Source organism: Anarrhichthys ocellatus, unplaced genomic scaffold (genome assembly GCF_004355925.1).
Source record: "Anarrhichthys ocellatus isolate YVR2014 unplaced genomic scaffold, GSC_Weel_1.0 scaffold90, whole genome shotgun sequence".
Lineage (NCBI taxonomy): Eukaryota > Metazoa > Chordata > Actinopteri > Perciformes > Anarhichadidae > Anarrhichthys > Anarrhichthys ocellatus.
The window spans coordinates 138,472-160,533 of record NW_022280120.1 but is presented as its reverse complement, the minus strand read 5'-3'; the positions used below and the strand labels follow the sequence as shown (position 1 = coordinate 160,533).

The window sequence follows — 22,062 nt, the reverse complement described above, 5'->3', positions numbered from 1 at the left end:
AACGATTAATTAATTGCCATACATTTTCTGCAGATTGACTATTTGATTATTGGACTGATTGTTTAAGCATCTAGTTTAGATGAAAACGTCCATTCTTATAGGACCTTATGCTACAGTAGATGAGAGGAAGATGATGTACCATATACTTCCATGTGGTGTTCAATCACAAACCGTTCTATCCGTGTTGTTGGGGAACAGTGTACCGTTTGAAACGGAGCCATGAGAGGAGCAGTAGTATTGGATGGGTTGAGCATTAATGGTTCCACACAGTCATGTCACCACAGACAGGCTAAAATTAGTGGCTAGAGCAGCCTGAGTCAGCAGGAGCCAATCACCATTCATGAACTCCTCTGGTCTGTAATTCCAGTCTCCGTGGGTCGGAGTTCATGCTTTAATGCAGAAAATGTTCCTCCCTCTCAGCGAGTCCAGTCCTTTTATTGACTTTCTGATCCCCCATCTGGTACGACGACGTGTGTACGCCGTCTTGTGTAACTTGGCCTTCGGACATTATTTTCCATCTCTGCTGATTTCCCACGAAATGCCACAGTTATATGTTTTTTCCTCTTGGCTCTGGGGGGGGCTTCTGTCTGCTTTGCTAAAAATGACCACATAGTCACTCACAAATGCAGACAGGAGCTAGTGGTCTGGAATCCAGTGTGTGGTATTTTTAAATGATCCTTGTCCGTATACTTCGTGTCTCCATGCACACACGGCCCAAGTATTTAAAGCTGATTTCCATTAATTGCGTAACAAGCGCTAAACACAGCGATTATCACCTCATAACGTTGTTTTAGCTAACATGTTGGCAAACAATTACCTGTTTGCCCCATCAGACACCAAGTAGACACGCTCAATATTCACTGTCCATAAAATTCGAAAAAAATATATATCTGTCTCTATAGCTGCTAAATGCTAGACCATGTTCAAAAGTTATTCCATAACTTTGTCTTCTGTTAGGTCCTGGGCATGTAGTCTACAGTGTGTTGATAAAGCTTTTTTTGGAGGGGGGGGCAGGGAACAAGGTTGATGAGAGTGGAGTTTGTGGGCTGAAAAAACAAAACAATGAGCTGAAAGAGGCTAAAACGTTACTGAGAGCTAAGTGTAACTGCAGATCCATTGTTGATGTACAACAACTGATTATTGCACCTTTAAAGGGGACACATTGTCCTTTTCAGGTTCATACTTTAATTTGTGGTTTCTAGAACATGTTTACGTTTAGGTTTTGCATATGTCCCCGATCATTATTGTGCTTTTCCCTGCGATTGAAGAAATATGTGGATTTAAGGTATTTTTAAGTCAACCACCAACAACCTGTAGGTACAGCTATGCTTCATGTCATTGTTCTGTTTTTGTTGGATGAAGTTACTACCAACACATTCTTTATTTCTCCAACAAAGTTCTGATCGGATCAACTTACTGCAACGAATCTCATACTAGACCTGTTTGAATAGCTGGACATATGGGAGAGGCGGCGGTGATTTAGAGCTCTCCGACCGGCCTGTGCGGTTGTCGTTTGATCAGATGTGAGCGACGGCGGCGTATCTACGTCGACAGAAGCAAATAACCGCCACGACTGCCAGCAGATTCTCAGGTTGAAAACTGCTGGGGAGAACCAACCAGGAAGCTGGGCTACTGTTCTCGGCCTGCTTTACACACTTTTCGCAGTGCTGTTGTTGTTGAGACTGATAGATTGACCCTCTGATAGCACTCCTCTCTGAGCTGGAGAGAGAGATGACGGCGGCATCGACTGCCAGCAGTGCATTCCTGAAGACGGGAGTCATACCGCAATAACTCTCCTCTTCTCACATGGAGGTCTTCCTCTCCTGTGACCCCGCTACTCTGTTTTTTATCCCAGCTAATGCTTCACTACATACCAATCCCATCTGTGTGTGTGTGTGTGTGTGTGTGTGTGTGTGTGTGTGTGTGCTCTTCACTAGCTTTACTGGAGCTGTTTTTGTAATAAAGCTTGGCTTTATGACAGAGGCTGGCCCTCGCTCTATGTAAGGCTGTGTGCGTGCAGGCCCTTTTAAAAAAAAGATTTGCCAGTGAAACAGTAGAGGCCGGGGAACCTGATCTGGCCATTTCTACTGGAAAGCCAAAGGAGCACGAGGTATTATTTATTTATGTCAGAGGCTCAGAGTTAAAGCTGCCAGTTTTGGGTGACCCACGCGTCTTGTTTTGTCCGCCTCCCTGAGGAGAGAGGAAGTAAAGCGCCTCTGCTGAACCCCACGGCAAATCGCCCCGTGTGTCTCGACCCCTATCCCGGCCCTGGCACGCGAGCAAACATCGGCAGATCAGAGCCGGTTTCATCTACGAGCAGATGTCTGGTGCGTCGTAGCCAGATCGACTCCTGGAAACACTTTCTGAACATCATCTCTGCTCGGCGCTCCCGCAGGGAGTGGAATTGGAGTGCTCCTTTCCTTGAACGGATCGGAGCAGTCGGGTCAGCCGTCGGCGGGACCTCCCCTTCGTACGGTAGCTGGTGAAGAGAGCGGCAGCGTCATCTCAGGAGGAGCGGAGAAGCTTTTTTTAAACACAACGCAGAGAGCCGAAGACGTCTGGTGAGTGTGGGCCTGATTCACCGCTGGTCAGCCACACAGATATTATTAGACGTTTACTGGCTTGCGCTGTTGAATCACGTGAATTACTTTTGTTTTGTTGGTGTGTCAGTATTATAATCGGCTGTTATAAATATTTCAGTGTTGCCGTGTCTTGTTTCCACCTGTAATATGATGACTATTGAAAGGTCTCTTTTCCCAGTCTGTCAATAGGTTTGTGGTGTGTTCATTTGTGCTTAGAGCAGAAAATCCAAACCACTTGCCTGAAATTTTTTTGCCATTGTACGTTTCTGTAAACCACAGGATACGTTGAACGTTTCCGAACCCCAAAAAAAGTTCTATAAATGTGTAACATAACAGCCCCATATCACACTTGGAATTGCACAATTCTACATGTTTAACAGTGTGAAAATTATAACAACGTAAACAATGTAGCCTAACAACCGTTATGCCACTAGCGCAAATAAATAACAAGCCCCCATAGAAGACTTTCTTACGCATTGTTACTTAACTAGCATAACAACTTTAGATAACACAACGTTGCCTAAAACAAAATTGCCTAAAACAAAGTTGCGTAACACGACATTACATAAAAAGCATAAAGTCAACATTTGAATAATAACGTAACAATATAGTAGCATAACAGAGTGGCCCGACAACGTACCATGACAACGTAGCACGACTAAGGTTAATATATATATAAATAATGTTAGCGCGCGTTCTTATGTAGCGTTATGTAACAAATGTACCAATGTTATATACCGTAACATGGCGTAAAATCAATGTTAACTTTTTTCACCTGGGACACGAAGAGCGGTCTCCCAACCGCCTTTAGTGGACTGTGTATACTCATTATTATACCACGTAACTTTCAATAAAGCTGCTCAATATACGACGTCACTTGCTCTGACCAAATGCAGAAAACTCCTCATTCAACATTTCCGTGGTCTGCAGCAACATTCCAATACCAAAAATGTTTTCCTGGCGAATGGACTGGAAAATCTCTGTATATTCAAATGTCACTTAGACATGCTGCCACTTGCGTTTTTTGTACACATACAGCCCTCAAGTCCACTTCCTGCAGTATCAGGAGATTAAGCCATAATGTTTTCGGTTCGACAGAAACATCATCTCCGTTTATTGCTCTGGATACATGCTTGGATGGAATTGTAATGGATTGAAATTGCCATAACAATGAATAAATGTTGCCATAATAACTTGGATGTCATCGTAGCGCAGGGAACTGCTGCACTCGGCGTCTCTTCTAATCGCTGTCAGGTGCTATAATTGGCCGGTCCCAGCATCAGTGGTGACCCGTGGCTCGGTCAATAATGACCGGACAGTGGCTGGGGCGGGCAGGGACGCAGCCACCACCTGGGGTCCTCATTTATCTTTTATGCATTTCAATAAGGCTGAGCTCATCCAACATTAATGGCCACAGCGGCCCTGGGCGCGGATCGGTCCGTGTCAGCCCGTGATGGGCTCTGACTCTGGGCTGTCAGTGGTCCGGGGGGGGCGGGGGTACCCACGACCCGGCCCTGGCTGCCCTGTGACTTCACCCTGACTCTGATAACAGCAATGTGACACCTGCTAAAGGCACTCTGACGGATTAGAGACACAGCCGTGCTCCCACAGTATCTAGCAAACCATTTAACACGTAAATCTATTGGCCATATTCGCCATGACCTCTCTCTTCCAAAGTGCTTCTCCCAGTAGGGCATCAGAAAGTCCATTATGTTCTCCTCAGGAGAAGAGCTCCGCCTCCACCTTCGTAAATTCAGAAAGGATTGCTGAGTTCAAACAGCTGGAGGTAGCACTCGCCAGATTGTGGCTTTGTGCATGCATAACTAGCCCCAAAACACAACATGTGTGGATTTCCACTGAAATGCAGTGTGACCGAGGTTTTCCTCATTAGAACAGAGAGTCCCCGCCGCCAAACATCTGGCTGGCCACGTGTGTACTTTATAAAATCCCCGTTGTTTGAGTGAAATCTTTTCCCCAAACCAAGTCAAGAGAAGGGGTTTTGGAGAGGAAACCCAAGATGGTCTTTTTCCAATTTAAGATGATTTTGAAAGGCTCCGTCTTCATTTTGAAATCCAAACAGTGTGTTGTAGCCTTTATAATATAATTCTTTAAAGCATTTGTGTACCGATCGTCCCCAAGAAACTGCTTCCAAAAGGCTTTCGGCAATTTGATCCAAAGAAAACATATCAAAGTTTAGTTTACCAAACACAACTAGATGAAATTAATTGTTGTTTTGTATTACTATAATGTTGTTCACATAAAAATGGAATGAAAATACTGACTAACTGTTTGCCAGCTATTTAACCCCAATACCAGCTCTGTCGATATCACAACAATGCTTGCTCATAATGTGCAGCCCCATGGCTAATCAGTGGGGGGCTAATGGTTCCTGGAGCACCTCCTGCTACTCGCCCACGCCCTTTGGCCAAGCATTCTGGGAAAGTATCCATCACTGGCAGTATTTATTCAGGGCAGGGGGGGGGGGGGGGTTGTTCTCACAGTTTAATTGTATCAGCTAGGAGCTGCAGTTATGGCCAGTAGATGGACCGCTGGAGGCGAGGCATGTTGTTGGTGAAGATTTTTGAAATTTTGAAAACTAAGGTTGACGAGGCTGCTGGGATGTGTGTCTGAACCGGTGTGTTTAGAATGCTAACAGCTTCCGGTTGGGTTTAGCTAATGTAGCCAATTAATTCAAATTAAATATTCATATTCAAATACCAGCACAGACGTTCTTTAATTGTTGACTGCACGAAATTGCCAGCAAGTAATTTACAGACCAGTCTTTAACCCCTCTCAACTTTAATCCTCCTCCCCTCACCCTCTCCCTCGTCTCCTCCTCTTCCTCCACTTTTATTATTCGTGGCTGTCAAATAATAAAGTCCACAATCAATTAGTGCGAGAGAAGGGCCCAATCAATTCCCGCCTATTTGCAATTCCTCCCCGTTAAACACTTTCCTTTATTACCAATGTCATAATTAATGCGGAGGAGGTTGAGGGGATGGGAGGGAGGAGGGAGGGGACTCAGGGTGTTGGCAGGGGAGGCATTTGTGTATGTGTGTGTGTATGTGTTTGTGTGTGTGTGTGTGTGTGTGTGTGTGTGTTAGTTATCATGTATTTGCTCCCTGGCGTTATCGCGGCAGTACACACAATACCACCACTCATCATATGTTTAATGGGCCATGCTCACGCATACATTGTACATTAATCTCTCCAGCGAGGGAATAAACAGTCACAGAGGTTTAGCTGTCATGTTCAGTGAATAAGTTGTTGTAAAGACACAATGTATATTTAAAATCTTTCAAGGGGCAATGTGTGAGATATGGCCAGAATTTTTGTTTAAGAGAAAATAACAAAATGTGAAGTGTTGGCATTGTGTCAATGGAGTCTATGTATTGTGTTGCAGAGATATCTTCTAAAATTTGCATGCTAACCAGTTAGCCCCGGCCCTTTGGGTCCTGTCTTGTAATTCCACTAGCACCTGGAGAGGTGATAGTGAGTCGCTGTAGCGTCCAGTCTGTCCTCAGTCCAACATGAGAGGACGAAGAAGTAGAGCTGCCCCAAGGGTGTGTCAATCACGTTGAAGGTACAGGGTCCCTGAATGTTTTGATTCTTTGTTTATAGGAATAAATCCAAAGTGGCAGAAACGACACATATTTTCGTTTTGTCTTTTTTGCCATCAGGAGACAGAACTTCAGTTAGCGTTTAGCTCAAAATCAGCCAGTCCACAGGTTAGACCCAGCGCCCTGTTACTAAAGTACGAAAGTCACGTGACAAATAAATCGACGTTGACTTCGGTCAGCGATCTTCTGCCTGAAAGATTGTTGTTTGTTGGGCCCATGCACCTCTCCTCCTGCCCGCCCTGTGGTGTTTTTGTTGTCTTCAAACTTCCTTGTTCATGATTACGTGGACAACATACAAAATAATTTCGTGGGATACCCACGAATTACTACGTGTTTTACTACGTGTTATCTTTCGTAGGTATAGCTACGAATGCACGATGAGACCAGCCTGAATCAACGTGGTTGAAGAAATATTGTCCACATGACAACAGCTTAGTGAATATTTTAAAGAAAAAGGGATGGCGTCCAGTTTGGCTGCCAGGAGGCCAGGGTATGCCAACTGTTATTTTGTATCCCACCTCTGTTAAAACACAGGAATCCTCCACAATCGACCTAAAACAAAGGGTTAACTGGTGATTGCCCCGTGCCAAATGACTTCCCGTCCCTTTAAGAGGATGCATAGATACTGATAAAGAAGGGCTCCTGACGGTGAACTGGGCCAGTAGATGTGATGCACACAGCTGTGTGTGGAAGCATGTTTTATGAGCCGTAGGATGGGATGGCGGTGACATTGTGAGTGGCCGGGGGAGGGGGTCAGGTGGTGCGCCACTGGTAATTACTGGACAGTGCCGCTGCACAGTCAGTGGTCCCCACACAGCAATCCGTCTTCCTCTGGCCACAATGAAAAAGCCTTTTAACATCTGACTAGCTTTTAATGTCACTCCGTGGGCGTGGTTTGGATACGGTCACACGCCAGCGTGCAGATATTTCATAGGAGAGCCGAGTGATCCAGGTGTGGATATTGGCGCCAGAGGGCCGCAATGTTTGTATTTGCATGTTTATATGGGGCATTTTGTGGGTGCATCTCTCTCTCTTGCCTCCATTTCGCTACATCTGTTTGATGGAGTGTGCAGGTGGAGCATTTGATGACATGCGAGACGAGGCCCATTAGCAATGCATGGCAAATTAGCCTCGCAACTGAAATGATAATGGACGTCAGTGAGTATAATGTCTTTTATTTTTGTTGCTTTATCTGTATATTCTCTCTCTCTCTCTCTCTCTCTCTCTCTCTCTCTCTCTCTCTCTCTGTCTCTCCTTGCTTTTTTTTGTTTGAAAACAACAATTCCTCAAAGAGTCACTAACAATCACCTTGTTGTGTTTCCCCGTTAAGCCGGCGGCTTTCATCTGATCCCCTCTTATCAAGTCGCAGCGACAAGAGTTGCTCGGTAGAAATGAGCTCTCCATAGTGTATCAATAGGAGCTCCCATTGATGTGAGACTTTCTCCATCAAAACAATTCCTTGACTGTGTTCTTAGCTCTGCAGTTTCTTCTAGTTTTTCCACTGTTTTGACAAGAATGTTATCAGAAATGTCAGCGAGGCCTTTCATGATGGTTTTCACTCAAGACGGCACATTTTTGTACGATTTTGTTTTTGCAATGACTACTTTTTTTTTTTTGTGAAGTGGTCAAAGGCTGTCTTGTATCGTGTTTTTGTGAGACAAGGCATGCAGTGACGTTCTCATAGTATAGTATAGTTGTGTCAAGGCCTGAATGAACATTGGATGTCGTCAGAGTGCCTGGTAGACTGTTAAGTGACGCTCTGCTTTGTCTGTGCCGAGGTCTGACATGTGCTGTGTAAAAATGTGTTGTCAACACCATCTGCTACAGTCAGTTATGGTTGGTTCTGTGGTTGTTAAGTGGAAAAGACCATTAGGCTGCACAGAAAGCTGGCGGGCGAGTGCTAAAGGAAGCTCAAAGGAAATTCTCGCTAAAACTAAATTCTCCTTGCTGAAATCTAGCAACACTAGTGTTTTGTTCCTCTCACATGTTTCCGTTACATGCTAGCCAAAGAGCTAAGCGTCTGTGTTTTTGATGACTCGATACCCAACAAAACGTAGAAACCCTGTTTGAATGTGTTTACTAAATCCTGCATAAACTATGTACGTTGCATGATTTAAAGGGCCAGTGTGTAGGATTTCTGGGTGGGGGGGGGGGGATTGATTATGATAGGCATCACTATGTCACCTGAAACGGAAAATGTTTTTCGTTAGATTAGGACGAGTCGTTCATATCTACATGGGGAGCGGGTCCCCTTGACGGAGTCTGTCATGTTTCTACGAACGCCCAGAGAGGACAAACCAAAAGCAAAATGCACTCTAGAGAGATCTTTTGGCATTTTTTAAGTTACCCAAATGCCAAAAAAAAAAAAGCTTGGAAGGAGAGGAGTGAGCGGAGGGGTTTTCAATTGGCTGCAATCTGCAACTTCACCACAAGATGGCAATCAATTCTACACACTGTTCATTTAAAAAATGAAAAACGGTGATTGTACTCTGTTTCGAAGTTGTTACCCTAATTCCCTAATTCAAACAAAGATGGTAACTGTTAATGACATGTTGAATACAAATTGTTGATAAATTTTCTGTCGATTTACGTATCAGGACGTCTGTGTAAAACGGGCGATTTGGATGAATTGTTAGCAAATTATTTCAGATATTTTGTCAAATTGCATCAGATATGAGTTTCCTATTATTATTTTAAGAAACTTTTCAAATGTAAAAATCCCAATTTCATTTAGTTTTCTTCACAGAAATGACTGAATGGAAGGACTGATTGTTTCAGCCTTAGAATGATGTGTTTCTGAACGGTCTCCTGGGGAAGATGCTTAGCTCTGTGAAGCCAATGTAATGATGGTATGAGAGGCACTAACCGAAGCTTGTAATACGGCAACATTAGGTGTTTATATATATATATTTCTCATAATGTGTTGGATTTTACAGTTGAATGAGTTCCTCAGGCTGTTGTATTGGGAAAGTAGAGGTGTCAAAGAGAAAGCTATCAGGTCTAGCTACTATACATCGATATAGTCTTGTCACATGATTCAATCGAGACTTGACACTGGAAACATTAACATATGCCAGCTATCATCATTGAATATGTGTAATATGAGTGACAAAAATAACAAAGAAAACAAGAAATTATAAATGTTATCAAAAAGTTTGTTTTCCTAGTGTATGTAAAATAAGCATAATTGTGTTGCTGATTTCTACTGACTTCACAAAACAAAGAAAAGAAAAACCATGATAGAGATCTGCCTTTTCAAGGCACCGTGTCTTTTAAGACTTTTCATTTTTCTCCGAACACAGGTGTAATTCCAAGGTGCCGAGTTGATTTGCTTTTAATGGCCAAATCTTCCCTTAACATTGTTGAAGGCGCCCCAGGGCCTCCACCCCGTCCATATTTACGCCGCTGGTCAAAGTCGAGCCAGGAAGTCCGATGTTAACAAGAGACAGTTGGGGTAATAACTTCTCTATCGCCTTTGCTTCCTCTTCCAAATACGTTTAGTTAACCTGGGGGTATTTGATTATCTGTCAGCTTGTGTTTCTCACTCTGTCTGACTTCTTTGTACCAATCTCGCCATGTTTTTTTTTCGCCACGGCTTTCAAGACTGCTAGAGTCACCCCCCTTCTGAAGAAACCATCACTTGACCCCTCTGATGTCAAGAACTTCAGACCGGTGTCTTTTCTACCCTTTCTTTCCAAGACTTGAACGTGCTGTCTTTACTCAGCTCTCCTGCTATCTCCACCAAAACAACCTCTTGGACCCTCACCAGTCCAGGTTCAAAGTGGGTCACTCGACTGAGACAGCCCTCCTTGCGGTGACGGAGTCGCTTCACGCAGCGAGATCTAACTCTCTCTCCTCTGTCCTGATTCTCCTGGACCTGTCTGCGGCGTTTGACACTGTTAACCACCAGATCCTCCTATCCACCCTCGAGGGGATGGGCGTTTCAGGCTCTGCACTCTCCCTGTTTGCATCCTACCTGACAGGTCGATCCTACCAGGTGTCATGGAGGGGCTCTGTGTCGGAACCACGCATGCTGACTATGGGGGTTCCACAAGGCTCAGTCCTGGGCCCCCTTCTCTTCTCGCTCTACACAACATCTCTGGGTTCTGTTATTCGCTCGCATGACTTCTCCTACCATTGTTATGCCGATGACACCCAGCTAGTCTTGTCATTTCCCCCCGGGGACACTCAAGTGGAGGCACGCATCGCTGCGTGCTTGGCTGACATCTCGAAGTGGATGACGACACACCACCTCAAGCTCAACCTGGACAAAACCGAGCTACTGTTCCTCCCGGGGAAGGGTTGCCCGCACCGAGACCTGTCCATCACCATTGATGATAACGTGGTGACGCCAACTCGGACTGCGAGAAACCTGGGTGTGACCCTGGATGACCAACTGTCGTTCTCAGCAAACATCGGTTACACGCTCCTGCAGATTCCTGCTCTACAACATCAGGAGGATTCGCCCCTTCCTCACTGATGAGACGGCGCAGGTGCTAATCCAGGCTCTTGTCATCTCCCGCCTGGACTACTGCAACTCACTACGTGCGGAGCCCCGGCGTCGGCCATCAGACCTCTGGAGCTTGTCCAAAAAGCTGCAGCTCGCCTGGTGTTCAATCGCCCCAAGTTCTCCCACACAACTTGCCTTCTCCATTCTCTACACTGGCTACCTGTAAGAGCCCGCATCCAGTTTAAGACTCTGGTGCTAGCCTACAGGGCAGTGAAAGGAACAGCTCCTTCCTATCTCCAGGCCATGGTCAAGCCCTACACCCCGGCTCGACCACTTCGCTCTGCTACCTCGGGGCGACGGGTTGCTCCGACGCTCAGAGGTCCCTGCGGCCGATCGACCCGGTCGCGGCTGTTTTCTGTCCTGGCCCCACAGTGGTGGAATGAACTCCCCACTGACGTCAGGAAACTCACCTCTTCAAGAAGGCCTACCCTTAGCCTTCCACTTAGCACTTACTTAGCATCTATTGTATTCATACTAGCTTATTGCACTTATTGTTTTTATATTAGTTTGTGGCACTTATTGCATTCGTTTGTTTCTGCACTGTACGTTGGCTCTGGTTTATGCTCTTAGATGCTTGTTTGAGGAAAGGACATGCACTTATTACTTCTGGTGACTAGTTCTCTCGAAAACCGATGTTGAATACACTTATTGTAAGTCGCTTTGGATAAAAGCGTCTGCTAAATGACTGTAATGTAATGTAATGTAATGTTTCCAGCTTGTTGTCATTATTACCAATAGGAAGGATGGCGAGACTCTGCGGTAAGGGCCGGGTTTGCAATAAACCAGACTCATCCTTTGAGCGCTGCGTGGTGTCGGGCCCCGTGAGGTGGCCCTCGGCAGCCCGACAGCAGGAGGCGGCCATCATCTCCCTCACAAGACGGTAAACACTCATTAAGTCCTCCGCCTGTGCACACAAACATCTGCTGGCGCCGCCGAGAGTCACCCCATCAGGTGTCTCCTGTAGTCATCTCCCAGAGTAAGCACCGTGGCACGACGTCTCTTTTGTGCACCACGCGTCAGTGCTCACCGTGCCAGCCAGCCCCAATGCGTCTGGTACGAAAAACTAGCGCACACCTCTTCCCAAAGGGAAAGGGGGCTGGCATATGGGTTTGAGCTCTGGGTCCAAACATATGAGAGAGCATACGCTTGAATGTTGTGACAAAAAAAAGCCCTGGCTCCAGCTGAGAGGCTTCCCAGCCTCACATCACATGCTTTCGGGGACGGCAGAATTTTCGCTGCCAAGGATTCACCTCAGATTCTCGCCGTTCTTCTTCTGAGGAGGCGGTGGCGATTCATTCCTGTCAGCGCCGCTGTGCGTGGAGCGTCTGCTGATGCCGAAATAAGCCGTCCTCTGAGATTTGGGTGCAGCCACAATCGGCCACGAGCTGCTTTATGCGTTGAAACGAGAACCTTTGTTTCAATTAGCGGATCCGGGAGGCCGCACGAAAGAACGCCGTTTTGTGAGACGCCTGTACACCTTTATGTCGTGACAGGCTGTCAGGAGAAGGAGCTGCTCTTCGGAGCTCTCTCTCAGTGGCGTCGAAGGCAATGGTGCCGACGCGGCGTCAGAAGTAGTGCCAGCACAACACCGGGCCTCTGGGCTGCGGCTCTAATGAGCTCCCCTGAGTGGTTAGCGGGGCTGATGGAGATGGCCCGTCCTCTCCCCTCCCCCCTCTCTACGGGTTCTAATTGGTGGGAGAAGAAAGGGAAGACTTCGGAATTACAGGAGACACTGCTTTGGTCAAAAGAGAGAAGAAGAAGAAGAAGAAGAAGAAGAAGAAGAAGAAGAAGAAGGGGGGAAAAACTCTTTCCACCTGATTTAAATGCAAATCCTCTTCACCCCAATTATAATTTCTGGCGCAGGCCTGAGGATTACATCAGCCAATATGTCCTGAACCCGAGGGGAAGGACATGTGTGAAGTGAGACGTGTCAGGTGTTCTTCTTTGGAAGGTGAGAGTCAGATGTGCCAAATATCTGCTGGTTGCTCACCTAATTTTGATCATGTTGCTGGGGCTGAATATCAAGAGTGCTCTTCATGCTTTGAGTGCCAAAGACTGGAATAATGGCGCCCTCTACTGGTCAGAAGTCTTCACAGCCAGAAAAAAGACAGGACAGCAACTATCTCATCAACCCCATTCAAAAAACACATTGACTTCTCATATCATTCCTGGGTTTTAGGACTCGCTGCTGCAGCACTCTGCTTGGTCAAACAGTGGTGATGATGATGACTCTTCAGCATCTCAGAAAAGATCCCGTAATGAAAAATATTCAGCGCTTTGCTGAAAGTATTTGTCTCAATTTTAAAAAGACAAGTGCAAACATTTAGGAAATGTTCTAAAGTAATAACCACCACCTGAAAACCAAATGGTACTTAACAGCATCCTTTATTCCTGCTTTTATTCCTATCTACCCTTTAAAATGTCTACTGTAAAAGACTCAAACAACATGCAAAGGGACAAGAGTTTCCCATAACTTTCCTCTGCTCTGGTTTAGTTCATGTCCGCCTGCCCAGTGTCAGCATCCTCACGGGCTGCTTCCTGTCGCGAGGTGTGAAACCGTGCCGCTGATCCCTGCGATGTCACAAGCTGTCCTGCATCCAGAGACTTATGTGGGGAAAAGGTAGCAAGCTGCTTCATCCACATCAGCATCATTACGTTATGACGCGCCTCCAGCTGCTATTGTCTTTCCCTGTGTGCAGCCCTCCCTCCCTCTGCCTCCCTGGTTGTTCTGCCCCGCCTCTGATTTTTATTGAATTCGCAAGGGAGATATGCAGGTCAGGAGACATGGTGATGCAGGAAGTGGCGGAGGACATGTATACATCTACTGTATCCTTGTCCTCCTGGAGGAAAGCCACCATTGAGATGCTGTTGAGCAAAAAGGCTTAACCCCAATCAATCCAGGGAGGCCTGCAGTGAACCGCATCTAAATATTAGTCCCTCTGTGGTTCCAGACAGTTGAACTGGTTGGATTAACTTGTTTGCTCCAATCATTCATTCTTGTTTAGTGTCAATGGCAAACAGTTGGGTCGCCCCAGCATTTTTATTTGAAGCCGCAGCTCAGCGAATTTACACATCGTAGACATCGCTGGCTGATACGTGAAAACTTGTCAGGATATGCCACTGCCCTGTTTTTATGTCAGCAGGGTAACATATTTGTGATTGCCCCCGGTGCATTTTAGGTTTTTTTTCTTGGGCCCTCGCTCCAGGCAGCAATCTCTAGTTCTGCCGAGTGAAGCCGATGCAGAAGTGCCTTAAACCTGCATTCTCTCTACTGACCAGCAGGGGGCGACTCCTCTGGTTGTATAGAAGTCTATGAGAAAATGACTCTACTTCTCTCTTGATGTATTACCTCAGTAAACATTGTAAACATGAGTCTATGGTCTCAATCTCTAGTTTCAAGTATTCTTCAATACAGCATGATGTTCATTTAGTAGATTAATTAATTAAAAATTAGCAACCATTTCTTGGCCTTTGGTTGCCAACAGATGCAACCACTTTTATACATGTAAAAACATAGGGACTGCACAACATGCAGGGGAGGGGATTCAGCTGTCAGACAAGACAGACTGGATGTCATCTCTGAGAGTATAGATGATAAAGCAACTAATGTTGGTGTCATTGGGGGACCCACAATCCAAGACTTCATTGCTGAAGGGCCAGTGGATCTGTGGTGGGAATTAGCACAAAGCTCCAGAAAACCAAAAGTTGAAAGGGAGAGAACAGACGAACAGGCAACCAGTGAATTCTTGATTCATTTGTGAGGGTTCTGTGAAGAACATGGCAACAGCTGCACTACTGAGTTTTTACATACATACATAAAAACAGAGTTGTTCTTGTTTACAACAGCGCTATTCGCTAAAATAATCTTTGACTGAAGTAATCTGCCTTAATTCAAGGTATCACTTGCTTGCGGAACGTGTTTGTGCTCACTGTAGAAATAACGAGATAAAAATGCTCAACACTGATACAAACAAGCTTGCTAAGATGGATATTTACTGCAGCACGGGGACTGGCGAGGACAGCTTTAAACGTCTGTGATGTTTTTAGCGCCATTCAGCTAAACGGGGACGCACCTGTCAGGAGGAGCCATTAGTGGGAAATCCCATTACCAGTAATCCTATAGGCCCTGTGGTACGAGCACAGAGACCAGTCTCCACTCTCCCCCTCACTCTCCGTTCGTCCCTCTTGGCACCGCCGACAGTCACGCTGCCACATCAGTCGTCGAGGCGACAGGCCCGTGAGTGCCAGGGTTAGAAGGGGGCAGGACCCCTGGCAAGGTTCCTCCCAGGTGGATAGAGAGGTTCGATCGGGATATTAATGCCGCTCCATGCCAGCTGCAGTTTACAGCCGCAACAGTAAGTCTTATCCTCTGAGGCCCTACTTTTCTTCACTAAGAATGCTGCTGTGTGTGTGTGGGTGTTGGTTGGTTTAACCTCCCTGTATTGTCAAGATTCAGGGGAGCGTGCTTCATACTCAGCTTCTTTTAAGCTGGATTTGACAGTTTCAGCAATGTTTGAGATCACAAGATGACAATTTTTAGCAAACGAGAAGCTCAGACCTTCATATCAAGGCTGTGCTGCCGCGTTGTTGTAGCAGAAGGTCTCAGCCGGTAAATATTCATGATCACCTCAGTACTTGTATGGTGCTGACGAATTTACTGAATTCTTGTTATGCTGCCTGGGTTTATACCATAGACCAGGGGTATTCAGTTAACATTCAGCAAGGTCCACTGAGAGAGAATGTCCTAATGCAAAGGTCCGGAACATCACAATAATGTCTAACTTGCGCAATGATTTAGTGCCATGTATATTGAGGTATATCTTAACCATGTTTATTATCAGATTTCAAATTGAACTGGATTAATGATAAAGAAATACATACTCTAATAATGAAGAATTGTTCTTCTCTCATTTCAAGTAAAATAAGGTCTGTATTCAAAAAGTAGAATACATGGCAGAAAGCTGTTGAAATGTGCATCTTAAAATAAAGTAATTAATTTTAGAAAAATTTATTTAACTGAATTTTCCTCGTCATGCAGCTTTATATTCAGTTCATTCAGGTGTGAAGTGAAAGAAAAAGAAAAAAGCCACGATAATAAACCCTTCTCATCTTCTAAAAAGAGAACCTTGTGTACAGGAACACTGTGTTCATCTGTGGTTATTAAACCACTTGTTTCAGCTCTATCCTCTTTGTTAACATCATCATTGGACAGTGAATTCATGCGTTAGGATTCTGATCATATTGGGCTCTTAGATTTATTTTTCTGTGCCTTCATTTGGGATTAGAGTGAGTACGATTTGTGCTTTGTCTCGTAGTGGTGCTTGACATTACTGCTTTTAATAATGGCCACGGTCTCTGAAAATGAGACGTACTGGTTTCAAACTGCCCGTGGGAATAATGAACATTTAAGAGTGTCCATTCCTGGTTAAAGACTCTGGTCTCTCAGTCCACCTTTCTCTTTTTGGAGAACGGCATGTGAAATGACTTCTTTGACTTACGTACACGTTGGGTCTCTCCCTACATCTCTCTCCTGTCTGTATATCTCACTGGAATTGCGATGTTTATCAGAATACACGTATTTGATTGGCTGAGTAGCATCACATTACATGGTTTACAACACATGTAATTGGTCGTTGTGTTTCCTGGACTGCTAAACGAGTGCCGTAAAGGCTAGAAAAGCTGCACCAGTTGAAATAGAAACGCTCCGTCAAAATTTTATAATTCTCAAATATCTGTCGGTTAGAGGTCCAGGTCTGAATACAACGGCGTCTGGGTCCGCCTGTTAGTGACCCCTGCCATAGACTGTACATGAGAAGTGGACGTAGTCGTCACGGCTTCACCCATTGCTTTGTGGAATACCGTTTTGAAGCCTTGAGATTGGCATTTTGACCATCACCAACTTGGATTTTTGCAATCAATGAACAGAAGTGACCATATTTGGACTGCGAGCTATATATACAGTATATGAGCTATGTGCTAATACAAACATGCTAACATCCTTATGGTCACAATGTTGATATGCTAGTGTTTAGCAGATACCGTGTTCGTCATGTTCACCATCTTAGTTTAGTGTCTTAACATGCTTACAAGTACGTCTGAGGCTGATGGAAATGTCATTAGTTTTACAGGTATTTGGTCATAAAGTACTGGACACATTTCAATTTTGGTTGGTACAATGTGTCCTTTACCATCCCTAAAGCCACGCCGTTTCTGTGGCTAAAGAGGGCTTTTGTAACAAAACAATTTATTTTTCTGAAAGTGAGGTGTCGACTAAAGTGTCATTCTGCATTTCCAATGTTATCAGTCCATTAAATGGCCGTTGTCAGTGTTTATCACTACCATTCTAATGCTTCAGACGGGCCAAACTGCACCCTTCCTGCACGTAGTGTGAAAGTGAAATGGTCAGTTTTATACTTGTGGTTAGCTTGAATTCAAACAGTTTGTTTAGGCAAAAACTTCTTGGTTAGGTTCAGGAAAAGATATATCATGGTTTTGTTAAGAATAAGTATTGTTTGTTTTTCGTGATTTAAGTTGTGTACATTGTTTACGCTGAGTAGGCTGGTACCAAAACTCGGGTATCATGCTGACAAATTTGTCAAATAAATGTTAAATGATACCCAGCCTCTCTAAAGAGTGAGGGTCTAGTGGGAATTAAGATCATCACATTTGTCACCATTTGAGCGTAAAGTTTTTATGATACGAGAGTCAACAGAATAAATGTCGTCTAAGATATTCAACAATTTCTACTTCAATGTTGGAGGAAAGACAGCAGAAATAGACCTTTTTTCAAAGGCACGATTGATTTTCGTCCCATCTTTTAGCCCTACAGCTAGCATGATAACTTCCTCCACTGTGGAGGCCTGTAAGGACGGTTTGCAGTTGGTCAGCAGCTCAAGTTTAATGTGTCAGAGTTAATTCAATTTGAACTGTAAGCAAAATCATGAAACAAATCTACTGATAACAGTGATTCAACTGATTTTGGTCCAAAAGTACTTCATCTACTTGTGTGACTGAGCCCTTATAAGAAACATCTTATTGAGGCTGAGGTTAGGGTGGATGCTTCGGCCTACAAAGTATCTGACTTCAGCATTGGAGATTGCAGGTCTTGTCCCGCCTTCTAACAGTCAACATTTATAAAACCCTGATGGTACAAATGAATTGTCATATTGGTAACTTTGGATGAAACTAACAAAATTGCCCTAAAAGAAAGTTTAAGACCAAACCGTTCTCACTCCCATCTCGTCAATACTGCTGCTTGGTCGGTGCCCCTTGGCGTTGGATGCAGATGCACTGAGGAACCCTTTAGTTCCTCAGTGTTCTAATCATACATTACGTATGATTAGAACTTGGGTTTTCAAGTAACTCCAATGTAAAAACATTTGTGTCAGTGCTGGACAATCAGAGCGACTAATGTAGTAGGAAGGGAGGTTGGATGGGTAACACAGGACTTTCACCCAGGTGACTGCTGTTCATGTGATACAAAGTCAATGTTGACTTATTTTTTTACCTTACTCACTGTACTTATTTAAACCCAAACCACAACCTTTTCCTAAGCCTAACCGAGTACTGTAGTTGTTTAAATAAAACTAAAATTGAAGTAAACCTACGTTGGAAGTTTATTTTTGAAAAGAGACTGTATGCATGTATTGAGCGGGAGCTGATGTGCCGTCCCTGAGACGTCCAGAACTGACATTAGAGTGGAACCTAGAGCGTCACAGTTCGAAGCATAGTGCCACCGAACAAGTGCCGGTGTTTGACGAGATCAGAGTGAGAATGTGTTGATAAAACTCCTGATTTAAATCGGATTAATATTTATTTCGACAAAGTCAAGTCAAAGGTTATACTTTCCGTAAGGAATGTCACATAGACATTAGCTGAATTGGAGTCGTGACAAGGAAACGTTTGAGTTCTTTACACTTTGTGCATTTGTCCACGCGGCACACCGACCCAACCCTCAAAGCTCTTCAAAGTTCTTAATTTTCTTCCTCATCTGTGTAAATGTAGTTTGTCGAAAATGTTGGACGTGCACGGAAAAGACGAAAACCTGCCGCACGGAGCCCTGGCAAGGGGACGTGACGTCACTTTGGCCGCGCGGACACCCGTGGACGCAGCAAACGTAAATCACGTTTTAGACAGCTTTACTGCAGCAGCTCCTTTAGATTTTAGATGACAAAGTTTATTTTCAAGTCAGCTATCTTCTTATTGTAGAATGACAGCCGCCACCATATCTGCCTAAATCTCTGAAACTCTGTAGAATCAATCTTCTGTCATCCGACAACTGGGCCTTTTTTTATGGAAGAAGAAGAGAAGCAGAAAGTAGACCTTTTCTCAGAAGCCTGATTGATTTTTCTCTGCACTGGTGCTTGTTTGTCACAGCTCATCTCGTTAATTACCCGGGAAGGGAACGGCCTGTGCAATTAAAAACATAAAATAAAACCTGCACACTCGGGGTGTTTTCAGCGACTGTAACGTTGACCTTGCAGCACTGCCAGTAGAGGCCAGGACTCGCCGGACTCGCTGCATCAGGCTGGACACACTGCCGGGAGGGGAGAGAGAGAGAGAGAGAGAAAAAAAGAGAGCGGGAAGAGGGGAGGGGAGGGAGGGAGAGAGAGAGAGAGAGAGAGAGAGAGAGAGCGGGAAGAGGGGAGGGGCCGAGGGAGTGACAGAGGGGGTGGGAGAGTGAGACTCAAAGAGCACAGGAGGCAGATGGAGAGAGGGTGGCGAGGGCCCGAGCCGTCTCTCGCTCTCTCGCTCTCTCGCTCTCTCTGGAGCTGGAGGTGTGAGGATGGTCGCTCGCTTTCGTCCCACCGGCGTCGACTCTGTCCCGGGCTGCTCTCCGTGTCTCTCCGCCGGTAGGGCTGCCGCTTTCACTTCTTTCGCATCTCTGCCGTTTCACTTTTCTCATGTCATCTACCCAGATCTTTTGGCGTGTGTGTGTGCGTGTGTGTGTGTGTGTGAGGTGGATATAGGGGAGTACTGCGGGCTGCACATGCTCTGTTTACACCCGCCGGCCCAGGCAGGTGTCTGGCAGAGACGACTGCAGCAGCTGCACTGGCGTCCCCCCACCTCCCATCCCCTCATCTCTCTCCTGTAGTCTGATGTCATGGCAGCTCCTGTTTGCTTGGAGGACACCCACGGCTAGCCACAGACCAGGGCCGAGGGGAAGTTTGAACTTCAGAGAGACTGTTTTTGTCCTTTCTGTCCCCACCTTTCTGGCATTTATTAAATTTTTTCTTTAACCAGTGCTGCATCCGCTGAGCACCATATGGACGGGCCGCGTGACCAATTCCTATTGATCTGTTAAACAGACCCAGGAATAGTTCATTACATCAGGCCGCTCTCTGCTGACCTCGACAACACTCCACTCACAAAAGCGGACGGGCTCCCGTGTCGCACTCCCATTACCGCGGACGAGACGGAGGGTCACTGGCAGTCACGGCTCCGTCTTAAAAAACATTAGTCTTCATCGCGCGTACCTTACAGTACGGTTTAATAGGTTTCAGCAAAGCACACATTAATTCATCGATAATGGGTTTGGGGGCCGCTGGCCCACGGCACAGGATTATGCAGGACTTGTGTGATCTTTGTGGATATAATTCCATCTCCTAGGCCTGTTTTTTTTTTTTGTCCCGGTTCTGGGTTTATATCCTCAGGCAGGATTTTTTTCATGCAGCATTAAGCTGCTTGGTATCAGATTATTCCACAATGATGACATCCTCTGTGGTTATGAATTAAAATGGGCTCTGTTGTTGTTTCATGCTCAGGAGAATTCAGGTGCGGTCCACTGAATTTACCTTTTCAGTGTGGTTTTAGATTTCATACACCGCAGCTGTCAGGGACGGAGGAAATTAGTTTTCTTCTCCAACATTTCCCAAAACATCTCCTACTCGAATCTACGACCTCGTCCGTCTTCAGCAAAACAAAACTCTTGGTGTTTGGGGGGGTAACACATCCAAGGAGCCTTTTGCTCCACTGAAGTGCACTGAAGCATTTAGGCTGTTTTTAATGCCAGATACATCAGCGTGTGTTCAATAAATCATGGGCCCATCAGAAGAGTCCTCCGGAGCTGCCGAGAGAGGAGCCAGGAAGCCGCAACGAGTGTCTAATGAGTCATCCGGTGTTCTGTTTAAAAAGGCGGGAGGTAAAGCTGCGGCCGGTTGGGCGGACGGAGGCTCGCTAAGCTGGCCCTTCATTCATTACCACGCCAAGGACGCTCCGCTCCAGGATAATGACTCTGATGGCAGTTTGCTGAGATTGAACGGATTCCAAATCTCAAACGCTGACTCATCGTCGCCGCCACGAGACGTTTGTTTTCGTCTTTGAAGCGGAGTTGCCATCGTTGTGTTTGGAGAGGTGGATTTTATGGGGCTCTCTTTGAGACGGAGAGGGAACAACCAGGCTTCTAGAGCGATGTCTCCTTTCATATATGCTCAGCGTAGGTGGATAATCCGGCTCTCTGATGTGGTTGAAAACAATAACATCGGTACAGGCTTCACTGTGTGTACCGCACACAAACTTTGTGTGCAAATGGCTGCAGTCAGATTGGAAACATTGTCACACTGTCTACCCATAAGTCCTTGCATTTTGCACTTGTAACACTTTTTTACAAGTAGCCTCTTGAGGTTGTGTTAATTGTGGCTTTCACTGCAGTTAATGAGAAAGTAGTGTGAGGTTGTTAGCGCCCCGTCCTGTCAATTTATTCGGACATCTTCACGAAGTAGTGGGTGCTGGAAGCTGGGTGATGTAGATGGCTATCACTGGGGTACATCTACTTAAAAGAGACAGAGCTAACTAGGGCTGGGTTTCAAACCTCCATATGTTGTACAACAAGTGAAAACACCAGGTATTGATCATTGTTAAGCACTGAAAGCTGGCATTGAATGCCTGGTCAGGTTGGTCATCTTTCTTACTTTTACTTCAAATCTTATCCTTTAAATAAATGTGTGTCAAATTTTTAGACTGTTAAAAAAATGTCTACATATGCTTTTTTTATTAAAGCAGCTAGTACAGTGCACAGCTTCGCAATGCTAAGATGCATTGTTCAGCCAGCGTGCATGAAGATTACAATCTGTTCATGCCCACTGCTGGGCGTGTGGGATTGTCGTCAACAAGTTGCCATAAGGCTTGGTAACATGTGGCAGGGAAAAGCTGCAGGGGATTATTCTGCTGGTGCTCCGTCTCTTAGATGTATTGCCACCATTGCTATCGGCAGACATTAAAAGGCCGCTCTGGAGAAGCTGTGCACTGTGAACGATGGCGCGTCATATTGTTTTAGTTTCACTGCTATAACCGGGCCCCAGTTCCGAGGGAACTATTGCCTCTAAGCATGACAGCAAAGACACTGCACCAG

The 22,062-nt window shown here is 45.3% G+C and overlaps 1 protein-coding gene across 5 annotated transcripts in view; it reads left to right on the top strand.

Moving 5' to 3' along the window:
• iqsec1b (IQ motif and Sec7 domain ArfGEF 1b) overlaps nt 1-22,062 on the top strand; it is a 209,757-nt gene that overhangs the window by 148,142 nt on the left and 39,553 nt on the right. The window contains exon 1 of one of the 5 annotated variants that reach the window (XM_031875360.1): nt 19,424-19,564. The exons of the other annotated variants lie outside the window; for them this stretch is intronic. The gene's annotated coding sequence lies outside the window, so the exon portion shown is untranslated. Of the gene's footprint in view, nt 1-19,423; nt 19,565-22,062 lie in introns of those variants that run through there. 5 annotated transcript variants of the gene reach the window in all.